General features: G+C 49.4%; 1 long non-coding RNA gene across 3 annotated transcripts in view; it reads right to left on the bottom strand.

The window, feature by feature from the left end:
- The window catches only part of LOC114870591 (uncharacterized), an 89,397-nt gene that overhangs the window by 23,350 nt on the left and 52,399 nt on the right, over nt 1–13,648 (bottom strand). The window contains exon 4 of one of the 3 annotated variants that reach the window (XR_005898648.2): nt 10,254–10,725. The exons of the other annotated variants lie outside the window; for them this stretch is intronic. This is a non-coding gene — a long non-coding RNA (uncharacterized LOC114870591). Of the gene's footprint in view, nt 1–10,253; nt 10,726–13,648 lie in introns of those variants that run through there. 3 annotated transcript variants of the gene reach the window in all.

The raw sequence follows: 13,648 nt of genomic DNA on the forward strand, positions 1-13,648 counted from the left end.
AAACACTGCCGCTGGCAGGAGTAGAAAGACCCTGTGGGATTCCCAGTGACCAACACACACACACACACACACACACAAGCACACACACACACACACACACACACACACACACACACACACACACACACACACGCTCCAGGGCTTTGATGCTCCAGCTGTAAACGGCTGCAAGCTGTCAATCCAAAGACCAGAAGAAATACACTGTGTTGAGGAGCTGAACCGACAGCACGAGGCCTTCGAGACTTTTCAGCGGTCACAGGGACGAACTGCAGAACTCTACTGTACAGCGGCACATCTGCAGCGAGTTTGGGCTCCTCGTACAGAACCAGGGCGCCTGGGCCTGACCCGGGCCGTACCCGACACGTATCGGCACGGCGCTGCATCTGGTTTGCCTTAGCGGCCTCGCTGCAGCTACATCCAGCTACGCACTGATAAGCTCCAAGGTGAGCGCGGAGCGGCAGGATTCCACCCCGCAAGCCACAGCTTCTCACTCCTCGACACCCCCCCCACTGTCTAACCACCCCGTGACATTTAAGGGTGCCTGGCATCCGTTTGAAGTGGGAGAGGGGGCATTAGCTCTGGTTTCCTGCCCAAATCCCACACAAGCCAATAAAAAGCGTGCAGGTCTGAAGCGGCGCGGAGGAATTCCTGTCCGCTAAACAAACACGACTGACGGCCTTCATGACGCCGCGTTGTGTAAAGGTGGGCTGATGGATGCGGAGGCTCAGCTCGCTCCTTCCTCTGGGTGCGTGTCACCGTCTGCTCCACCAGACGCTACGAAACCGTCACACAGACAGTTGGTGAACAGTGCGCTCGTTAAATCCTCCTTTCGGGCGTTCGCGCAGCTCTGCTCCACAGCCCGATGCGGCTCACACCACCCAACACCTTCCAGCCTCTTACGTTTCAGTAATCACTCAGCAGCAGTGAGGCCCAGGGAGGTCAGAGCCAAATCCCAGGAGCTTCTGATTTCATTTTGCAGAGGTGGAAGTGGGACTTCTGCCGCTTCCTCTGGCAAATCTCACACTAAGTAGTCGCACCAGGCGCTCCAGAGAGTCTCCGGAGATGTTTCTGTGTTGACCTTCCCTTGGTCAATGCTGCTGTGCTATTTGACCTTTGTCCCCGATATCGCTGAGGGCATTTACAGACAGGCTGAGGGAGCAGCGCCACCTACTGTCCACTTTACAAACCTTTGTCTGATACACTGTAAACAGTTCCCATTATTAGAACACAGACACATTATAAGTATCTGATTACTCTTAGTTCAGTCTAAAATACAGTAAATTAATTAAATTAATCTGTATGCAAGTATTTCAGGACATAATAAATTACTGTTTATAGTCTTAAATAAATTATTTGTATTTTAATACATTTATTGAAACTGTACATTTTGTACAGAATGTTAATTTTATAGTGGGCCCTTTTTATCTGTAAAAGGTTATCTTTATTTATCATAAAACAGACACATCGCGCATGATGGACGACTACCTGGAGGTTAACACGGGTTTAACTACCTTAAATGAATGTGCACCAGCTGAATCTGACATAGAGCTACTCTGGGAGCCACGCTGCTCAATTAAAGGCTTAATGAAAAGGCTATAAGGATTAAGTCGGGGCTGCGCTACGGACGAGATAAATATGTTGGTGGAATTGCTTGTGGTGGTCCCGCCATCAAGCAGGAATTGAGAAAGGTCAGCGTTGAGGTATTAGTCATGTTCCAATCTATTCTCTCTGAAATATAGAGAGCATAATGGCCAGCGTCTCCATTCAGTAAAAGGTTTAATTAAAGCGAGATGAAAACGGCGATTAGAACAATCACTGAGGAACATTATCAAGAGTAACTGACATGTTCTGAGTGGTTGCGATAGAAGCCCAGCGAGGAGCACAAAGCGAGAAAAACGAACAAGAGGAAGAAGTCAAATTGAAATATTAGACTTTACACATCAAACGGCTTTGAAGCTACTGGTGATCTTTGGTTCTCTGCTGTTATTGGTGGGTGCTGGGTTTACAAGACAAGAAAAACAACAACCTTCACACACGCCGAACAACAAATAGTAGGGTTTTCTGACACTAGCAACTGTCAGTACACAACTTGTATCCACTTAGAAGTAGGCCACAAAGAGAAAAAACACAACGATGCAGTAAATACTGTAGGAATGATATTTAAGGACTCAGGTAAACAAACATGAGCCAGCTGTAAATGCGGTTTTGTTTGAAGGATTATGCTCATTTCTGTGCTGAGAGCGGCCTGCGGCTCGTGCTCCTGAACCGCCTGCGTTCGGACTCTAGATGGCGCCGTCAGCCTCACCACGGCTCCGCTCAGCTCCAGCAGCGTCCGCACGCTCTTCAAAGCAGCTCAGCGGAACCCGACTCCCGCAGCAAAAGGGTGTCTCACGCGCACCCAGATTTGAGGGACTGCCAGACAAATCCTCGGCTCGGGCTGATTATTTGCTCCTCGATGGCTTGGAAAGTAGGCCAAGGCGCCGCCGATTCCGGTTTGCAAAAAAAAAAAAAGGGTTCAACACAAGCAAGAGACATCAAATGTATCGTGCCGGAGCAAACACGGTATGCAAATCTGTTTGATGCTATGTCTGTGGGAACCGGAGAAGGATGACTAGGATGCTGCTGCCGCTCTGACACTAACAAGCAGTCTTCACGCTGACTTTTTATTTAGCATTTCCATATAACGATGAAGAAAAGAGAGCAGGAAATGCTGTTTGACCCCTGAAAATATTCGCCGTTGCAGCCAATAATGGCAACAAATGCGAAGAAATCAATGGACGAGCACTTGTTGCACACATGGAGAATAAAAGTCCAAATGTTATTACCCGGCATGGCCACATTTAAATTGGATAAAGACGGAATCAATTGCTATATGCTACACACTGAGGTGCCCGGAGACACAAATAGGAGTTTATGGGTAGTCGATGGTGGCGAGTGAACGGGCCGGAGGAGATGGAAGACACACGGCGGGGGGGGGAAATGACGAGGGGAAATGATGCGCGTGATGAGTGCTGAATGGGCGGCCAGTGGGACAGACCTTGTCAGACGCTCCGCTAACGGGGTGGAAGACGGAGAGGCGGGGAGACGGCGGCGGGGAAGACGAGGAGGCGAGACGGAGCGTGTGAAAAATGATGATCAGCGCCAAAGTACTGTTACGCCGTGACACAGAGGCTCTGCTTGTCTTGTGCTTCACGACCATCTCACATCTCACTGCTCTGTGACTTTGCTGCATCTCTGCCACTAACTGATTAATAACTCCAGAAGTTCAGCGTCGGGCAGGAAAGCGGGCCGGCGGCATGTTTTATTCATTCTTATTACATAAATTCTGTGCTGCAGTTCGGGTTTTTCCTCCTTTGAATGAGCGTTTGCGTAGCCCAGAAATGTCTAGAGCTCCCGGTGCTGTATCGAGCGCCGCTTGCTCCTCTTGTCTTCAAGCTTTTCATCCGCAGAGCGGGTCCTCACACAGAAACAATGATGACCTAGTTCTGAGTTAGTCTCTGTCTTACAGCCAGTTCCCTTCTGTCCTAATCATAGTCCCTCAGCTCTGCGAGATGCAGCACCACCAAGACGGGAAGCGAGAGAGAGAGAGAGAGAGAGAGCGAGAGAGAGAGAGAGAGACAGAGAGAGAGAGAGGAGGAGAGGACAAGGAGAGATAAAAAGAGACACCGAAAGACGAAAAAAGAAAGATAACGAGCGCTAATCTCCGAGGATGAAGAAGGAAAAGGTAAAGGATGACAAAATATAGCGTCGGATGGTTAGATACACACGCAGATAGAAATAGACAGAGGAAGACGGGGAAGGTTAAAGCAGCACACCTTCCCTGAGTCATTCCCTCTGGAGAGCACATCTAAAGGCAGGATTGATTCCATGACAGGTTGTAGAAGAAGGGAAATAGAGGCCCGATGCACCGAGCTTCATCTGCACAGATGTCTCCGGAGATACGAGAAATCAGGTCACTCTGTTCATCAACAGGAGTGAGTCTACTTGGCAGGATTGAGGAACCCTGCTAAGCTTATGTAACACTTAATATAGACCCAGAAACGTCTAATAGGGGAAGCCACGCATGCTACAGGCCTAACGTTAAACATCTGCACCGGCCGAGTGAAATCACCGGATCAGGGCTTTCGCTTAAGCATTCAGTGCGAAAACAACATCTTCAGTGATAAAATTTGACAGGTTTCCAACCTGATGTGCGGCTCTGGGTTACGTGTACTGTCTTGGAGCGTTCGACTGACGTTTAACAGGCTCATTTCAGGAGCACAACCCTGTGAAGAGACGCAGGAACGCAGAGTTCTATGAACCCGGGAGTGAAGATGCTGCTCGTCGTAAATGTGTCCTAGAGCTTCAGATTTAAAATAGTTTTGGGAAACGCACTTATGTGCTTTTCTACAGTAGTTAGATCAGAAGCTGTCATGTCACTGTGGTGAATGTGAAGCTGCTGGCAGTTGATAGACGCTTGTTTAAGGATGAGGATAAAAATAAAAATTATAATTAAAATTCTACGTTTTTTCAGTTTTTATGCTAATGCAGGAGTCTTTTAAATGAAACGATTACCTACTTCATGCTACTAAAAAGTGCTGGTTTGGTTTCCCCAAATGCCATCGATCCTCGCGAAGAGGGACGAGTGGAACCTCTTCACACCGTCCTCCCCAGAGTCACACACTTTAGCGCTTGTGTAGCGTGTGGTGGTGAGAGTGGAGCGCGTGGAGCGCACGCGTCTTGTGAGGAGGATTTTCCAGGGCAGCCGAGGAAAACGCCGCAGCCTGTGACAGCGGCTTCATGTCGGTGTCACTCCGGCCCACTGTCGCTGATGCAAACGGACGGGAGAGTAAACACTGGACAAATTGTGCATCCAGCATGAAAGCGTCTCCCTCTCGCAGACTACTCGACCCTGTCGCTGGGGCGAGTGCCAGCTGGGGACCGCGGGGATGCGTTCGACCTTGGCTGTCTCCTCGGATATGGGGCAGATTGTGGTAAAAGGGAAGCGGTGACGTTGGAATATGATTAAAGAAATAGATACAAGTGTGCGTAAGTCAATTTACTAATCCAGTTTGTCGGCGTGCACGGGCCTCAAAGTAACACCAGAGTGGGCCAATGGGACGCTAACGTGCGCTAGCTGGGCCGTTCCTCTGTGTTTTGGGGGGAGGGGAGGTGTGAATGACAAGGAGCCAACGGTCAAGGGTGCCAGAGCTGCAGAAGCACAGAGCTGACACTGTGCTGGCAACGAGCTGGCTTCGGGGGGGGGGGGGTCCTCGCCTGGCAGCGCCTGTCTGTCAGGGCTCTACGGACGCGTAAGCCGCCTATACTATGCTAAGACATGTATTCTTGGGGGAGCGCGGACGGCAGTTGAAAGTCACACAAAGCCTCGGCAGCGCTAATAGGAAGAAACACACATGTGGCACGTGGTCACATCTGCATGAACGGGTCCAAACGTCGACGTCCGCGTCGTCACTCGGATGCGGCAAAATAAACACGCCGGGCGGCTGAACGTGGACGTCGGGGCTGCTTGTGTGCGTTTCGATTCGCACCATGTGACGCGTCCCTGACACCGGGAGATGAATTACACCCTCAGCTCATTTCCTCCTCCTTTTCCAACCTTTACACAAGGTGACCTTGCGTGTAACACAATTTACAACTGAATGACATGTTTGCTGCTCATACGCTGCCAAGCTGCATCAGCCGCGCTAGCGCCGTGACACATTGCTTAGCCGGTCTGCAGCACTAAATGATACAATTCAGTGCAGGAGGTGTGTGTGTGTGTGTGGGGGGGGGTGTCTTTGCATCTTTGCTTCCATATGTCTTCCATCTGTTTTGCTTACGCGGATCCGTTTGGTCTATAACGAGACGCCGAACACTTTCGGTGACAGAAGAAGGCGCTACCTGATGATGCCTGGCTTGTGATTACCTCTACTACACAGCACTGTGTAGTCCCCCCCCCAAAACCCCTCCCCCGTGGCCGCACCGTTGCCACGTCCCCGTGCTCCAAGCAGTGGCCGAGGATGTGAAATATTGATTCGCGTGTCCACCCATATCACCATGCCCGGACTTCGCTGTCGAGTTCATTTAGACAAAAACTCCGCAATGGCCCTTTAATGCCAAGCTTGTGGCGATCTGGAGAGCGGAGGTGCAGAAGGAGGGGGCAGGCGGCCCTCCGGGTACGAAACAATGCAGAGAAGAAGCAGAAGAAGAAAAAATATGCATAATGTTGTGTACAAATCCTGACACGATCGAGCACCTGGTGTAATATGAGCAAAACACTTGCTACGCTGATGGAAGAAACTGCGCACAGATCTTGTATTTAGGGCATAAACCTACAGTTATTCATGCAAAGGGAATACGCTGCTTGGTGCATCAAATGAGGTTGTACACTATATTTCCCAATTAGTCATTTCAGCATGGATACACTCTTCTGCTTCACATAAACAGCCAAAAGCCTTGCCTGAGACGCACGCTCACTCTCTCACTCCCTCGCTCACTCACTCACGCACCCACGGAGCAAGAAAGCCTGGTTGGAGCTGCTGCGGATGCAGGCTGGCCTTTGCAGAAAACACGAGGTAAAAGGTTAGTCTCGCATCACAGAGGGAGGGTCAGTGGCGCGTCCCCGCCTCAGCGGCCTATGGACAGATTTCAGACAGATAACTAATGCCGCACGAGAGCATGTGAGCGATAACAAGGTGACCTTTTCCATGCGCGGGATCAAAATGACAAACTGATGTTAAATGCCTTGACTCATCACCCCTTTGGTCCGACTCCGAATGGTCAAGCTCCCTGCGTTCATTCCTGCTCAACGAGCCCAAATCGGCGGCTGCTGATAGTCGATGGGGCTGTTTTCTGCTATTTTTCCCCCCCGCTCCAGTCAGTCAACAGCGGTTCGAAAGCAGCGGCGCCTTTATTCTCGCTGCCACGGTCCCTGACACAGACTGAATGAAAGAGGGAGGAAATCTACAGACGCTACAGGGAGACGGACAGGGCGGGTGAGGAGGCACTGAGAGGATGAAAAAGAAGGAGAAAGGGTCCAAACACCCTCCAAAAGACAAAGACTCCGCGTGCTGGCCCTGCAAAACACACCACTACATAGAAGCCATAGACATAGAAGACATAGAGGAACTCTGCCTCCTTGAAGTGCCCAAAGAGAGGTGAGTCACAACACACACTTGAATGGGGAGAGGCCGGTTGAAGCACCGCCATGCTGGGACACATGTTGCCGCACTGTGGTTCATTCTGATCACGAGGAAAGGAGGGAAGGAGGAGGCGAGAGAACAAGGGAGGATTGGTGAAATCCTCCCATAATGTCATTAGCTCATCTTGTGTCCCACTTCTAAAGATTTGCATCCTCCTCCCCGAGTGTTTATTTATTTATTTGCACTGAAAATATAGGTCACGCATCCATACACAGACATACATTTTTCATAGTTTTGCAGTTTTAATTTGAATGTTTGCAACGCACCCCAGTGAACCGATCGTTCTGCAACAACAGCAGCAACAACAACAGCTAATCTCCTGCTAATACATCTGTTTCATGATTAAAAACACTGTCCTCTCAAAGCGCGAGCTTCGATACTGAAGGTAAACAAACACAGAAACAGCTGCTTATTACGGGCTCGCGAACGAACTCTGTTTCTATGGATGGCGACAGCAGCTGAAACTCTCACCAGTCGCCCGCTTCCAATGTTATCAGGCCATTAAATGGCGGTTTAATGGCTTAGCAGAGGTCTACTTCGCCTCCTGCGCGGCTCAGTGGGTTGTTCTCATCGCTTTAGTGGGTTGTTATCACACGCCGGATCTTCATCGTCATGGGGACGATAACAAACAGAACGCAGCCGCCAACGGTTGGGTTCACATGAAGGAAGCGGCCTCTTTAGTCTGTGACCGCATTCAGAATCGGGCCGAGCTGTTAAATACAAATGTAAAATGTCAGCACGGACTGTGGCGCCGATCACCTCAACAAAAAAGACGATTTGGGGACACGAGCACAAAGAACTTGATGTGTGTTTATATTGAGCAGCGTAGCTCCATTTGTAGCCTGCAGGCTGTAACTGGCCTTTTCCCTCCCACGGCAGCCTCTATCATTTCCACCCTTCTATCAGTGAAGAGAAATGGAGAAAGGGCACTCGGGCTGTCTTCAGCTGCTATCATCGCGGGTACGGAACATGGATCATCAGTCAGAAAAGTACCGCGGATCTGAACGAGTGGGACTCGGGAGTGAGGGGCTACTTATATTGTCTGCGACAAACAGAAAGTGTGGACGAGGTGGGAATCGGAGCGCACCTCGCGTGGTGCGTGACGTGATAGCAGCCGGTAAAGTGTGCGGATTATGAGTGGTTTGGATGTCGGTGCGGTCAAGTGCTGCCGCCAGAGCCAACGTTTGAGTGGAAACGAAAGGACGGGATTTGAATCTGATTGGACCTGTGCCCCGCTTTTAAACAAGGCTTCCTCTGTAATAACGAAAACAGGGGCATCGAATGAAGTGAGAGGAAGATGTTGAGGACTATTTGATGCTCCATTTCTCACTTGTCTCACATCAGCTCTCTGACGAGCGACACTGTATTTCAATTAGCATCATTTCCCCCCTGTGATTAAAACCCATTGGTTTGAATGGCTGCCAAATTACACAGAGCCGTCTCCCGTCTCCGCGTGCTCCAGTCGCATCTGTTTAGAACCTGTTACCTTTCATGTCTAGGACTCAAACGCAGCGCGAGTGACACAGGGATGATGGAGGAGCAGCTGATGAAGCTTTAAAGTCAAACGCAATGTACTCCTGTTGTGTGCAGGCGACGCGGCGTCTTCAGTCCTAGGGGGACGAGCACTTACTTCAGATGATCGTCATGCGCGTGTGACAACAATGCTGAATAATACGTCAGCTGTTAGTCAGACGGACAGGTTCCTCAGCTGAATAGACACATTAAAGCTCGAATGCATTAAATGGTTCAAAATCAATAAACGTCTACAGTGTCAGCCTGCCAGACCGGAAAAACAAATTTTCCATTTCACGCTCTGTCTAAAAATGAAATTGCCAAGAGAACAGAATTTAAAGTTAAGATATCACAAATAGTTATGTCTCTGTGTGGCCGTACGCTCTGCTCACTAATCACCCACAGGCCCTGATGATGATGATGAAGAGTGAGAGGATCACAAAACACATGATATGAGTATTTAGAGTCAGGAAAATGAACAGGTGAATGCCTCGGCACAAACTGTACTGTTTTACTGCTTATTACTATTTATTAGATAATCATCAATCGCAAATAGCTTCAAATATCCTAACTGAGCTTCTGAGTTATTCAGCGAAGCACATCTGTCTCACTTGTAGATAAACGGGCCTTTAATCACTTCATCGTGACGTCACTCCCTATAGAAGAACGCCGTCCGTTTGCCGGCTGGCCTCTGCAGGATGGTGGCCGCCCGCTGCACGTACTGGAGCATCCCAGCTGCTGCAGGAGCACAATCCGACTGGGCCAGCTGCGTGCACAATATACCGGGTTATAGCATAATGTCATTATGTCACAAGTTAGTGGGAGCAGCTGGGGAGGAGACGTCAGGAGAGGAGCGGAGAGAGGCTGCGGTGATGAAGCACAACAATGAAGCTCCGGCGGGTCCGTCTCTGATTGTGTGTGTTCTCAGCTTGAACAGAGCATCATTTCTCCACCTCAACACTCAAATATTGTCCTTCTAACTTTTCTACAGCGCGTGTTAATGCTATTACAGTGTTATTCTGTGAGGGTTTGCACGAGTGGGAGCACGCGTGTCAACATGTGTGACTGCGTGGGCAAGCGTGTGTGTGTGTGTGTGTGTGTGTGTGTGTGTGTGTGTGTGTGTGTGTGTGTGTGTGTGGGGGGTGTGTGTGTGGGCAAGCGTGTGTGTGTGTGTGTGTGTGCATGCGTGTGCGTGTGTGTGTGTGTGCGCGTGTGTGTTTGTGTGTGCGTGCGTGTGTGTGTGTGTGTGTGTGTGTGTGTGTGCGTGTGTGTGTTTGTGTGTGCGTGTGTGCGTGTGTGTGTTTGTGTGTGCGTGCGTGTGTGCGCGTGTGTGTGTATGTGTGTGGGTGCGTGTGTGTGTGTTTTCAGCCCAGCGAGCGGAGGCTGACAACCGCACCATCGACGCTCTGTGGCACATCAGGGACAGCTGGATATTGTCAGGCAGCAATAACGCTGATGGAAATGGGCTGATTGCGGCTCGCGGGCCCCTCCTTCTTATAAATCAGCCTCACGGCTCTCAGGAGCGAGCGCGCCAGCGACAGGCTGCGCCACGTCCCCTGTACAATAGGAGTCAGCCTGCAAATGCCTGTGTGAGTCTCTGGGTGGATGTACGGGGTAGAAAACGCTCCATGAACGTGCTTCTAGTGGGGTCACAATGAAAAACACACTACATTACATAATGTGTTGGCACTTAATAAATGGCCGGTTTAATCATGTTCTCTAATTGAAACAATAACACAGTAATCCCTATAAAATTCATCCTGTACATGTGTATGACCGACTAAATCCTGTTTGTTACTGTATTTAAAACAGGCTCTACATACGTTCACACTGACACAAAAGAACATGTTAAGCTTATTCCTTCAAAATTAATCCTCAGCATGACAAAAAAACGCACTCGTACCATCTCCTACCATGACAGCGATGTTCTCCTCTTATAATAAGTACGTGCAGAATTTTCTCTTGGCGTGTTGAATGTGAGCTGCCAGGCATTTACACCACCCACATGGGCCGCAACCACTGTCAGACAAATCTGAAATTAGAAAGCGAAACTGCAGTGAGCAGCTCCAAGAGCAGCATCGCTCCAATGAGGCAGCCCCGGCTCCGTTCGCGGAGAGAATCAAGTCGTGAAGGGTCTGAGCGCGTTGATTTGCAGCCGTAGTGGCCTCAGATTTGACTGACATTAGCGTTTTAGAGAGCGGGGAGCGCTTTGAAATCACAAATAGACACTGCTGCAGGGAGTCATCGCTCGTTATCCCGGTGCCTAAGTCATTTTGCAGTCGGGGGGGTTTGAAACAGACGCGTACGGTGAACGGATCCAAACAATTTAACATTTACTGCCAGAGAAGAAAGATGCTGAAGAACACAGCGAATTAGATCAAATATATGCACACACACACACACACACACGCGTGCACAATTAATTAAAATGAGCCATAATCCATCATTAACACGATGACCTTTTAACAAAGTTTATTAAAATGAAGCCATGAGAAATGGGCGGATGCCGAGGGGCTCCGCGCACTCGACAAAGGAGGAGAAAAGTGGCATCTTTAGAGCTGACAGTCTAATTGCTTGTACATCTGTCTGCTTTTCACGCGTGTGAAGATTAGTGCGCTTGTTCGGTGACATTCCTCACCGCGCTGTTGTGGGTGGCTTCGCTTCTGGGGTGAAAAAACAATATAGGTGGGCCAAGCTGTCAGGGAACGCCAGCGCTCTCTCACCGGGAGACAAAAGCCCTGATTATGTGCGTGAACGCTTCCAGCAGCCTGTGTTCACCTTTTCCCTGTCGGAGACGCCGTGACGGCGATGAGACGCGAGTGTCGCTCGCGTTCGGCTCTTTGCTCACCTCACTAGAGGCTGTGGGTACGGCAAAAGCCGAGCGGGCGGATCGGAAAACACGTGGAGCCTTTTTGTAGTGAGTTTAATCATTTTAGATGACGGATGATGTCATCCTGCCAACAGGGGAGCCACATCACAGCTCTTATGGGTTATTTTGGCTGGCGAATGACAAATGTTTCATTATGTAGTGGAGCCGTTGCACGTCTGGACCCTCAGGTCTGTTGAAGTTGTCTCAATAACCTCCTGCTTCTGATGTGTCGGCACTATTTACATACACGACTGACAACCAGCTTCATTCCCACTTAAATGAGCACTAATACACGGCAGATCATAAAAGTCCTGTTCACCTGTTGTGAAATAGTCAAGTACGTCGCGCTCCTCCAGGGCACTCGAGAGGCCTTTCGTCTCAAATTGCCATTGTTTTGTCTTTGCCAGAAGCAACAATCCAAAAGCTGTTTTAAAGATAAGATTGTGAGGCTGCACGGACCAGGCAGAAAAAGCCCACGGTCTCCTGCTGTAACAGGTTGAGTGCTGTCAGACGTTCAAACCCAGTTTATATACTGGACCACACAACAACGGCTTCATTGTATCTGTCGTTATTATATTCGTCTATCACTCACAATTGAAAAGGAATAAAATCCTATTCAAAGGTGTCGCCACATTATCTTGATTGGGGCCATTTTGTTTGGGGTGTTGATAAGAAAACTGGAAAAGGTCACATTTTTCGCCCCGTGGGGTTTTGGAGAAATCATGAAAAATTAACTGTGAGAAGGTTAAACCATCCACTCCCATCACTGCAGTAGGTAATTAGTGGGAATGAATAAATCTAGGTGGTCGTGGCGTACACTGTATTCAAATTGGCGTGGAAAAAATTTAAATGTTAATGCAGTGTCAGAGATTAAACCAAGGGACGGGGAAGGGAGGAGGTCTGGGGTAGGAAAGGGATTAAGAAGGAGCTTTGAAGGGCTTCTCCCATGTGCTCTGCAGAGCCCTATCTCAATTCTTGCTTTTCCACAGCTTTCTACAGGGACCGTTCTCACTCAGTTCACAAAACCCAATCTCCTCCCTGACCTTCTCTTGACCAGCGCTTTCTGTTGAGTAACACACACACGCGCACGCACACACATGCGCACACACACACACGCACACACACACACACACACACACACACACACACACACACACACACACACACACACACACACACACACACACGCACGCACACACACACACGCACACAACCTTGACAGCATCCCCACTGCAACAGCCCACTGCATCTCAGTCAGAAGTAAACAGCATCTTTATCCTTAAACATCTCATACACAGTAACTGTACAGTATCTGTATCTGCACATTTAGCGTGTTTATCACATGCATATTCTATTGTTCTCCACCTCCTCCCTCATGTTGTACTATCTCTATAGCGCTTTCTCCAGCTGCCCCCCCTCCTCCCTCCTCCTCACTCTCTCTCTCTGTCTTCTCCACACCTGCATGTGCCTGGTCAGCACTCTGCTCCTGTGGGACCCTTTTTGTTCCGCTTGAACAGATAAGGCGTCTGTTTAAATGCTCATAAACATATTTATCACAATTCTAAATAGCACGATCGCTGTATATCGAGCCCCGCGTCGCGACCGTAGCGCTGGAGATGCAGTGAGCCGAGTCGTGGGCTGAGACAGGGTGTCTCGTGCAAAGGCATCTGCATGGGATGCAGACATGTTAAATCACATCACAGGACCGGCCATATGGTCAGCCTTTCCAGCAGCAGTGGGACTCCTGCCAACACTGAAACAGCTTCGTCAACACCTTGCTTTTCATATTTTAGCTCCAGCCGAGCGCGGCGGGCGGCGAGAACCCGTGTGTGCACGATGCCCTGCTGCAAACATGCAGGTTTTAGCTCCTGAAGATCACTACCCTGCAAAATCCACGCACGACAAGTTGGTTGACACTATGCTAATCAGTGAAATGGCCTGCTGTGAAGTCTGGTAGGACTGAAAGCCTGCACAAACAGATATATTTAAAATGTAATAACCACAGTATGTAATAGCAGATATCTGATGCAGAGCCAGAGCAGGTGGATGGACGCCGATAGGATAATATGATGATGAGGATGCAGCA

The sequence above is a fragment of the Betta splendens genome, chromosome 15 (genome assembly GCF_900634795.4).
Source record: "Betta splendens chromosome 15, fBetSpl5.4, whole genome shotgun sequence".
In the NCBI taxonomy this organism is placed as follows: Eukaryota; Metazoa; Chordata; class Actinopteri; order Anabantiformes; family Osphronemidae; genus Betta; species Betta splendens.